Source organism: Neomonachus schauinslandi, chromosome 1 (genome assembly GCF_002201575.2).
Source record: "Neomonachus schauinslandi chromosome 1, ASM220157v2, whole genome shotgun sequence".
Taxonomy (NCBI): domain Eukaryota; kingdom Metazoa; phylum Chordata; class Mammalia; order Carnivora; family Phocidae; genus Neomonachus; species Neomonachus schauinslandi.
The window spans coordinates 92502633-92514117 of NC_058403.1; the positions used below are offsets into that span (position 1 = coordinate 92502633).

The 11485-nt window shown below is 39.2% G+C and overlaps 1 pseudogene; it reads left to right on the top strand.

Annotated features, from left to right (window-relative positions):
* Nucleotides 1-8625: 8625 nt before the first annotated feature.
* On the top strand, nucleotides 8626-9820 carry LOC110591718 (annotated as a pseudogene).
* Nucleotides 9821-11485: the final 1665 nt, after the last annotated feature.

The window sequence follows — 11485 nt, forward strand, 5'->3', positions numbered from 1 at the left end:
GGACCCAAGGTCGAGACCCTGCCTGTGCTTCCTCCGGGCCCTATAACCTTGGCCTGAGCTCTTTGCAACCTCAGCTTCCTCATCTATATGTAAAGAAGTGGTTGCAAATAGGCCATTGTTTATCAGAGTTTAGTAACCCTGCCTCCTTTTGATAAATGGATACTTTGTGTTGCCCTGCTGGTTCTGATTGCCCTCCGCATGATATGACTGATGCATAAATATGCACACCAACCAAGGTTTTTTTGGGATTCCTATTCCAAAACACAGCAAAATAATGTTCTTTAAATTTCCCAAATATAAACTTACAGCGTTAAATAAGTTTTTTTAAGACATGCATGCTCCTTGAGAGTAGCATATGCCCCCTCCCCAGCTTGATGTGGTGAAGTTTTTCCCTGCCCTAGGTTTCTATGATTCAAAAAAACGGACTGGGAATCAGGGATCTACTAGCTCAGTTATGATTGATTGGATATGTTTTCCCCCAAGGGAGAGATCTATTTTTTTTTAAGATTGTATTTATTTATTTGTCAGAGAGAGAGAGAGCAAGCGCACAAGCAAGGGGAACGACAAGCAGAGAGAGAAGCAGGCTCCCCACTGAGCAAGGAGCCCCATGCGGGACTCAATCCCAGGACCCTGGGATCATGACCTGAGCCAAAGGCAGACGCTTCACGGACTGAGCCACTCAGGCATCCCAGGATCTATTAACATACAAATACTCTCTCCGTATCTCTCTGAGGCAGGGTGGTGAATTATACAGATCCCAGGCATGTCACAATTGTGGGGTCATTGATTTCTGTTCTGCCAGGCCCTGTCCTGAGAGCTTATGGGTGACTTAAGATATGTTCTCTGTACTCAAGGAGTCTGCAGTTCTAATGGGGGAAGCAAACATAGGAACAAACAACCTTAGGTAACTGTGGTTAGTGCCATGATAGGGACATAGCAAGGTGCTTTGGAAACACCTATACCATGAGCAGTGGGAAAGGGAATCCAGAATAGCCTTCTGGAGGATGTGGCTGACCATGAGCTGTATTTAAGGAAGGACAGGAATTACTGGAACAAAGAAGAACAAAGGGATTCTAGGCTATGGAGGGGTGATGCCAGTGGCTACTACTCACTGGGGGCCTTCTCTTTTAGAATCTTTATATCCTACATCTCATTTAATCTCTCTAGCCATCCTGCAAGTTAGCTATTACTTCCCTTTCAAACAAATCAGAAAAGCAAGGGCTGAGAATGCTAAACACCCATGGTCACAAAGGTTCCAAATTAACACCTCAACCCAGGCCTGCCTGAGTTCAATGCTCATGCTCTGTAAATGGCTCAGTGTAAACATGTTTCTAAACTTCTCTCTGCCAGGTAATCCTTTCTCACAGTGATGCACATTCAGCTGGCTCCATTCAGCTTCTTGGGAGAACCAAGTTTTGTTGTTGTTGTTGTTGTTGTTGTTTTTCCCCTGTCTGAGACCCACAAATTGGCTTGATAGAGGTTGTCTGGCAAACATGTTTGTTGTAATAAAATCAATCATGGGAGCTGGCCCACTGCTTGGAAGGAACAGCAGGGAAGATTCCTTACTTCATCACCCCTATACTTTTAGGCATGAAACAAGCTTTTACAATGGGACTTTTTCTCTCCCTTTTCAGCTGAGGCCCCAAAAACTGAGAACAAAACTAAAGGTGCCAAATATGCCCACTTTCCAAAGTCAGGTGTTTACAGTCTCTGCAGAGCTTACAAAAGAGCTGCTCCAGTTCCAGTTTTGTAAGCCTTAGTTCACTACCTACATGCAGGACATATGAGAAGTTGAAGACTCCTGGATGTTTGACTCACCCTTGAGAAATTAAGGCCAAAGGCAGTGACCAGAGCAGTTACCCTACAATGGCAGAGTAATGAGAGGTGTGTTTCCACAAATGCAGGGATAAATGAGTATTTCTTCTGGAACAGATGTGGTCCATAGGGAAGACCAGGCCTGGGTCAAGTTTTCGTCCACCTAATAGAACTACCCGGAAGAAAGACGGGTCCTCAAATGAAAGGAATCTGTGTAGAATGGGCCACCAAATACTCAGGGGCTACAGGTAGTAAGTGAAAAGTCTAGGAAAATGCATTGCCCAGGTCACAACTGTTGCAGCTAAGGATTCACAGTGATAAATCTTTGAGAAATTCAGAAATGTATCCTTCAAGAGAAAGAAAAAGCCTTAAACTTCTTGTCCAGGGAGCCACACCACCAAACTATAGCTCTTAAGTCAGAACTTTTCTGCTCCTTCCTTTTTTCTGTGCCCACCCCCGCCCCTGCATTTCCAGCCCAACCCTGGAGGAGCCAAAGGCAGCTACTGAGGTTGGGGGAGGGGCACACTTGGAACCTGGCACACAAATTAATCCCACCACCTTTTTCTCTTTGCTCAAGCTGCAACACAGGTGTGCTAACACTTCGACAGAATTTTTGGTTTACTTCTTTTCCTTCCTCACTAGACTGTGAATACTTCAAGGTCAAATTGATCTCTGTGTGCATTTCTGGGTAAACTCCTAAAACTACAAATGGATCCCAAGTCAACTAATTAACATGACTTTTTATTCATAAATGTGGAAGGATCAACCAAGGATCACCCAAAATGAATAAAACAAACAACATCACAGAAAAACAAATGAGATGAACAAATTGAAACAACTGACCCAGAAATGGAAATACAAGGGACAGAAAAAAGTTTTCCTCAGCCTAAAGGAAACTTGAATCCGCACACTGCAAGGGCCAACTGTAAGCCAGGCAGGATGTTCATGTGGAAAACCTCATACTTAGATACATCTTGAAGAAATTTCAGAACTCCAAAGGATAAAGAGAAAATCCTAAAAGCCTCCAGAAGGAAAACAAAACAAAGCAGTTTACCTATGAAGAAATTATCTTGAATGGGACCTACCCAGGGTTTCACTAAGTTTAGCAGCAGGAACATCTGGTTTTAATCTTAAACTGTAGCCCTCATCAACCACAAGAGTCCTTTGCTATTCCTGGACTTCATGTCACAAAGAGCCTACACCAGATGATTTCTGGGGTCTTTTTCACCTCAGATCTGCTGCCGATTCTTGTTGCTAAACTCCAGAGCTGATCTTGCCATTGGAGTTTACCTGATGAACCCCACCAAGCCGCTCCACTCCATCATTCTACAACATGCACAGCTGAGTTTTTTACTGCCTTATGCTTTAAAGGAGCATGTGCATTTGCTTCCTGAACACATGCTGATTCATCAATTCAATCTTTCTTGAGAACAGAAACAGTAGTTTAAAGTATAGTACTCTGTAAATAGAAAACACACAATAAACATCTGTTGGATTAATCTACCAACAAACTCCCATGAGCATCTGCAGTGCGTCTTGCACCACACAACATCGCAGAACTCAGAAAAGACCCTTCAGATCTCCTCCCAGAGTTTATCGGACTGTGTAAAACAGGACTCTAGTTCCAAGTGAATGTAATAGGTAGTACAACAACAACAAAACGCATGGAGGAATGCTCAGTTAAGCAAAATTAAACAACATTTCCTCACTTGGGGACTTTTCAGGTCTTTATTTATGAGCATCCATGCATTGGTTTACAAAAATGTACAGCATTTCCTCAACATACTGCATGATAGAACATTTTTACTTACCAACTCAAGAAGCACATTCTCTAGGTCTGTCTACTGGCTTCCAAGAAATGCAGTGGATAAAGAACATGTTAAATCACACCAGGATTCAATCAATTAGCCATATCTAGAATGTGAGACATTCTACAAGATAAATGACCAGTTTCTTCCACAACAAAGAAGTAGCATTAACCAAAGGGGATGAGGCTGTTGCAGAATAAAGAGACTTAAGAAAAAAATCAACCAAATATAATGTGTTGGATTATGATTCAAACAAATCAAATGTAAATGGATATTTTTGAGACAGCAAAGAAAATTGAACATGAACTGGGTATTAAAAAATGTAAGCATTACGCATTTAAAAACTGTTGCTAACTTTATTGGGTTTGATAGTGGTATTATGGTTATGTTTTTATCTGTTAAGAGTCAACCAAAATAAAAAGGTAAACTGAGGCAAGCTTAAATTACTAGTAATAGAGTTTATTGGGGGATAGCAGAGGAACTGCAGTTTGGAAAATGTATGTTCTAGAAGGTACAGGTGAGTCTGTTTGGGGTGGACTGTATTTACGGGCACAGAGTGCAAAGAGGGGGAGTCTAGCCAGAGTCCACACAGTAAGTTTATTGGCTTGAGGAGGGTGCGAGTTTCTTGGTGGATGTTCATTGTCAGGAGATAAGTGTCAGTCTTCTGTAAATCAGGCATTTATAGGAAATCAATCTCTCAGTTAAGTGTTGTTTTCCTGAACGTGCATATGTGAGATCATTTCCTCTGGTTCCATTTTAGATTGCAATTCTTTCACAAAAGATACATGCTGAAATATTTACAGCTAAAATGATAAAATGTCTGGGATTTTCTTTTAAATAAAAACTGGTAGTGCTTTGTTCCTCCGTATGAGTTTTTGTTACCTGGATGTCTTAACTTTGTCAATATTTGTTGTCCTTTACACATATGACTTGTGCACTTTTTGTGTGTAAGTTCCACTTCAAAAAATATTACAAAACATTTAATTTGTTGGATTTTTTTAATTTACAAATAATACAAATAGATGGTTAAAAATTTAGTTCATACATAAAAGGGTATACAGTGAAAAGTATGTCTTCTTCCTCACCCCTGCTGACCGCTTTCTTCTCTCTGAGGCAACAACTATTACCAGTATTCATCTGGAGGCAATTTTATATTTGTATAAATATATGTGCAAGCATGTCTAGGACAGAGAAATCCATGTCAGTATGCATAGATTTTCTAGCTTTTAGTAGTTACACGTTATTTCCTTGTGAGTATTAGCACACTTTATTTGACGAGTCACCCAGTGCTGGGCATTAGGTGGCTTACAGATTTTGGGACTTCACATACTGGTTGTACGACTGTCCTTGCCTACAGATCTTAGTACTTATGGGTTTTTTAATGTTAATAGATGTGGCCAAATTGTTCTCCAAGATGTTTGCACTATTTAACCTCCGTTTCCACCCACCGGTATCTAGCTGAGTGCTTGTTTACAATCTACTGATGCATAAATAATAATGCCCTCAAGAGGGAGCTATTTCCAAAATAAATTGACCTTTGATTAGAACAGTTCTTATTCAAATACCTTAAACAAGGAAGACGTGGCTTATTTATATATAAAATTAATGCTGAGAAATGTCAACTGAATTACTTCCCAAATAAAAGGTTTTCCCTTCTTAATGGTGTAATAAATAAATATAAATTTCAGAAAAATAAAATCAGTAAGAAAACTGAATTATCCTTATTTAACAAGAAAGCTAATGAGATAAACTGAAAATTTTGAAAGGATGGCTTTTTTACTTTGATGCCCTTTATCTCTGACCCTACCTTTTAGTCCCTGGTTCCACCTCTGCTAGATCATGCTGTTGTTTGTTTTAAAAATGCATGTGACTTTGAGCCCCACATTGGGTGTGGAAATTACTTAAAAAAAAAATAAAATCTTAAAAAAAAAAAAAGAAAAATGCGTGTAAACCTCATGGGGCAGGCTCTTTCTTGTAGACAGTGAATCCTGTGTTTGGTTCAGGCTCAATATATTTTTTTTTTTTAAAGATTTTATTTATTTGACAGAGAGAGATACAGCGAGAGAGGAACACAAGCAGGGGGAGTGGGAGAGGGAGAAGCAGGCTTCCCACGGAGCAGGGAGCCTGATGCGGGGCTCGATCCCAGGACCCTGGGATCATGACCTGAGCCAAAGGCAGATGCTTAACAACTGAGCCACCCAGGCGCCCCGGTTCAGGCTCAATATTTAAGTGCTGAGCCCAGCCAGCAGCTGAGAAGGTACTTCTTGAATAGGGTTAGTTTGTGGTCATCTGGGAAAAACAGTGGAGCAAAGGTGACTAGTCCTTGGGGAGAAGTAAGTGGCAGTACAGGAAAAGCTTTGTAACCTGTAGTGTTTCATGGGCTCCTTTAATAAGGATCTAAATCTCTCTCCAGAAAAATGCACACATTCAAGTTACACAATATTTTGCATGCAATCTTTAGGGGAGGAAAAAATTTTCTTTCTTCCCTTCTAGGTTCTTTAGCTAATCTAATACTTAAATTGACATAGGACAGGTTAACAGGAGAAAAACAAATTTAATTTTGCATGCACAAGAGCCCAATTTTTCATAAAAATACGGAAGTCAAGAAGGGACCAAAGCAGGAAGCTTTTATGCCTCTTAGACAGGGAAACAATGAATTTGTGAAGAATTGACAAAGCAAAGGGGTTTGGGCTTGGGGTAGCAAATTAATAAAGAAGTAACAAGATTTGTTTATGCAGCCTTCTCAGCCCTAAATTCTGTCTCTGGTGATAAGGATCCCTCCTACCCTCCTGGTACAATGAAGGTGACTTTCACATGGGGAATTTATTTCCTACTCTCAGGGGGACAGAGGACGTTCTCATTATCCTTGCACTATTTCCCAAGTAATTTTAATTCAGGATAATCTATATGCCAAAGTGGCATATTTTGGGGTGGCATATTCTCCCCTTCAAATTCATAAGGCTTTATAGGCCCCTCAAGCCCTTGGCCTAGGAGGCTTACACAATTAAGTGCAATATATATATTTATATGTATATATATATGTATATGTGTATACATGTATATATATGATGAAATAGAGTATGAAATATAAATACACTTATGTTTTTATGTTTCAGAGTCCAAATCTAAGGAAAAGAGCAGATCTTGCAAAAGCTATGACTACGTTACTTTTGGTTCCTTTCTGGCTTAAAAAAAAAGAGAGAGAGAGAGAGAGAGAGACAAAGAGAAGAATCCACTGTGTATGTGTGTGTGTGTGCATGTGTGTGTGTGTGCATGTGTGTGACTGTGTATAGTCTACACATGATTTATAGTTTTACTAACACTCATGGAAATATTCCTAGCTTCATGAAGGGCTGTAGTTGGATATTTTTTCCATTAGATGGAGCTATATCTTTGTTACAGGAGAATTTCATGAATTTTATAAAAGGAATGTTTTATAGATGAAGAATTTTAAGGTGGAGCAAGAAAGAGATGCAAATTAAAATTGTTTTTGGAGTGGCCATGTTATTTCTAACTTTTGAAATATCTTGAGTTGTTAATATGGGTACATTTGCACAGGTCTTATGTTTTTTACACGCTATTGATATAAAGCATATTTTAAAAACTTTGCTTTATGTGACCCCCTTCAAAAAGGCCCAAACCAAATTTTTCTCCTAGAACGATGGCTGTTAATAGTATTTCAATTAGCATATTTCTACATACAGGTCCACAATCAGTTGTTTGTGATTCTGAAATCCAAAAACCAGATTTTGCAAATAAAAAACCCAAGAAATTCAGCTAAATTTGAATTCGGTATAAAACACTGAATAACATTTCTAGTGTAAGTATGTTCAATGCACTATTTGGGACATATACAAAAAGTTATGTGTTGTTTATCTGAAATTCAAATTTAACTGGGCATTCTGTATTTTGCCGTATAACCCATTCTGAAAACCAAAGAGTTTTGTAACTTATTTGATGGGAAAATATAGCCTATACTGATGTGAGGCTATTTATGGTCTTCTCCTCGCTTAGTGTGAATGTTTGTATTAATCACTCCAGAAATAGTAACATGTTTGATTACGGGTACTGCCCTAGCTCCATTGGAGGTATCGCATAATATATGGTATTTGTGCCATGTTATCTTTTCAAATTTAGAAAACTACTGAATTCCAAAATACAGCTATCTCCAAGGTTTTTAGAGAAGAGATTATGAATCTATGGTAAATTTTTTTTTTGGAATAAGAAAAATAATTATGCAAAAGGTTATTTTTGAAGGTACTATGAGAAATTTTAAAAATCCAAAATTAGTTCATTATAGGTAATATAACTAGACCTTCTAATTTCCTTTTGAAAAGTACGTCTTGGTCTTCTGCTGACTTAAGAAAGTCAGAAAAATAACGTAGAGGACAGTGTACCTACAATTCAAACTGCAGAGAAGGTGGAGAAATCATGTGGTCCTCTCTGGACAAAACAAAATCACCTTAGCCTCTGAAAGAGAGGTGGTCATCTTTCCTTTCCTTCAAACAAAACAAACCCTATGGAAGGAGACTGCCTAACTTCCTTGGCATTATGTTCCAGAATGCTCTGACTTTTGCTACTTAGGAAATGCTTTCTAATTTGTCTTAAATTTGTCTGCTTTCTGTAGATATTTAATAGAATACCTGTTGATTTTCTTCTCAGATTTCTATTTCCAGCTTAAATAATCTCAGTTCCCTTCAAAATTCTTCCATTATAACCATTTACCAAACTCTATTATTATTACTAAACAATTAACCTTAATCTTGTATAGATACAAGATTATACACACACACACACACACACACACACACACACACACACACGAATTATGCTCCAGAGCAGAGTCAGTGTTCATGTTGTATTTACTAGGTCGTTTCCTGCTAGGTCTTTTTTATCACATCAATTTCTTCTACTAACTTTGAAAATAGGTTTTTGCTCAATGAACTACCTAGTGTTCCCTTTTTCTTTTACATATCTGTATATACTGCATGCATCTTCATAAATGCTGGAGGTTAAGAATGTGTGGTTTAGCATTCCTGAATCCACACTTCTGCAGGAAGCCACAGCCAGACCGCACTGGAACCCTGTTGACAATGAGGTCACTGTTTGGAGCCCTCAGGGGAGGATTCATCAAATTGAGTATGCAACAGAAGCTGTCAGACAAGGTTCAGCCACAGTTGGTCTGAAATCAAAACCCCATGCAGTGCTGGTTGCATTGAAGAGAGCACAGTCAGAGCTTGCAGCTCATCAGAAAAAAATTCTCCATGTTGACAACCATATTGGTATCTCAATTACAGGACTTACTGATGATGCTAGACTGTTATGGAATGTTATGCGCCAGGAGTGTTTGGATTCCAGATTTGTATTTGATAGACCTCTTCCTGTGTCTCATCTTGTATCTCTAATTGGAAGCAAGACCCAGATACCAACGCGACGATATGGCCAGAGACTGTATGGGGTTGACCTACTTATTGCTGGTTATGATATGGGCCCTCACATTTTCCAAACCTGTCCATCTGCCAACTATTTTGACTGTAGAGCCACGTCCACTGGAGCCCGTTCTCAATCAGCTGGTACTTACTTGGAGAGACATATGTCTGGATTTATGGAGTGCAATTTGAATGAACTGGCTAAATGTGATCTGTGTGCCTTAGGAGAGACACTTCCTACAACAACCTTCCTAACAAAGGTTCTGTCCTGGAAACAAAGAATGTTTCCATTGGAAACATTGTTGATAAAGACTTGGAGATTACGATTTATGATGATGATAATGTATCTCCATTCCTGGAAGGTCTTGAAGAAAGATCACAGAGAAAGGCACAGCCTGCTCAACCTGCTGACGAGCCTACAGAAAAGCTTAATGAACCAATGGAACATTAAGTCACAAACCAACCAGTCTATATGTGCATTATCAAATATGTAAGAATGCGGAGCACGTACTGATGACAATAATCTATACTTTGAACCAAAAGATGCAAGGAGGTCTTAAGGTATGTTTTAGGAATCAGTCCAGATGTGTTTTTCCCAAGCAACTCATCTGAAAGCATATAATGGTGTGCATTTCTCTTTGAGAGGGTCTATATAATCATTTTCTAGAAAGTACAGTTATCTGTACTAATGTTTTTATATGAAGAACATAGTGTCTTTGTGGTTTTAAAGACAACTGTGAAATAAAATTGTTTCACCTGTCTGTGGAAAAAAAAAAAATGTGTGGCTTATTGTTTTCTGCATAAATGCTTGATGCCTAAAAATGATTTTTTTCTTTTTATGTGACTCAGGTAGGGAGAAAACTTCAAAGTTGGATTTTAACTTGAGATCATTTCCTTCATTATTAAAACAAAAACATAATTCTGTGGGGTTTTTTTTCTCCCTGTCTTGCATTATAAAAGCCATCCCTGATCTGTAGCTGTCTGGATTTTGATTTGGGTATTTCACACTCATTTATGCGAGGGTTATACAGACGTCTTTTGATTGTACAAGGAAATAGACATTGTATAGTAGTTTAGAATGAAGCTCTGGAGAAAACCTGGCTTTGTCCCAGGGGCCTCCCTCAGTGTAAACTGGGGTGGGGAAACCCATTACAAGGGCTTGTTGTGCCCACTTAGTGTGAATTTAACAGGAGAAAATAAAATCGTTATTCATAATTCCCCTTCACTTTATAAAGAAGACTTCTAATTTGCTGGGACTGGTATACAAGTAGGCAGATCAGGTTGCAGGTGAGAGACTGGAGGAAGGAAAGGCACTAGTGGGGCCAGGGGCTCTCTGAGGGATGAAGGGTGAAAACCCCTGGAAGGGCCAGGGAGAGTTAGCTCTGATTTGGATGTTTGCCGCAGTTTGCTGAAAATGTGGAATGTAATTCAAATGTTTCTCCTTTGAGATCTGTAGTAAAGTGTATTTAAAAAAAAAAAAATCTCCAAATGCTGGGAATGACTGTTTCTTGTGTGAGACAGGGCAGGGGCCTAAGTCCGAACTGGTGTGGGGAGAAGACAGAGTCAGCCTGTAAGGATGAGTGACTGCCTATATGTTCATGATAAAGGAAAACACTTAGGGCACTGCCTGGCTGGTCCAGGGGTCTAAAAACCCTTCTGCACCCATTGTCTGAGAGAGAAGAAGGTGTTTTCTAACAGGGAACAACAGTGGACATTTATGACATTCGAACAGAGTTGTATCTGCAAAGGTCTGTGCTACAGCAATTAGAGATGAAGTAGCTGGCCATTAGCAGTATAATAATTAAAGAAGACATTGTTTCTTAAAGTCTGAGACTTGAACAATTGGACACAGAAAGACTATGACTTCACACATAACATAACGAAATGAAATGCTTGAGTGAGGACTCAGTCTAGCATGTGATCTGGTTCCACGAGGGGCACAGAGGGGTAGCAGTGGATGACATGGAACAAGGCTATGAGAATACAAGAATCTAGATGGGACAAAGGCTTCCCTAGTAATTTCTCCAATTGCTTCTGATTCGCAGTTTCTTCTGAATCGAGAACAGTTTGGGCATAATACAGTTTTATTTGTACACTATTTATATAATATTGTTTTTGTTTTGGCCTTCATTTAAGTGTTTATTAACTTTATCACAAATCATTTCTTAGTGTGAGATTGGTTCTTCTTAATTAAATTTTTTTTTTAAAGATTTTATTTATTTATTTGAGAGAGAGAATGAGAGACAGAGAGCATGAGAGGGAGGAGGGTCAGAGGGAGAAGCAGACTCCCTGCCGAGCAGGGAGCCCGATGCGGGACTCGATCCAGGGACTCCAGGATCATGACCTGAGCTGAAGGCAGTCGCTTAACCAACTGAGCCACCCAGGCACCCTTTAATTAAATTTTTTATAAAATTCTTAGAAAAGACGCTTAGG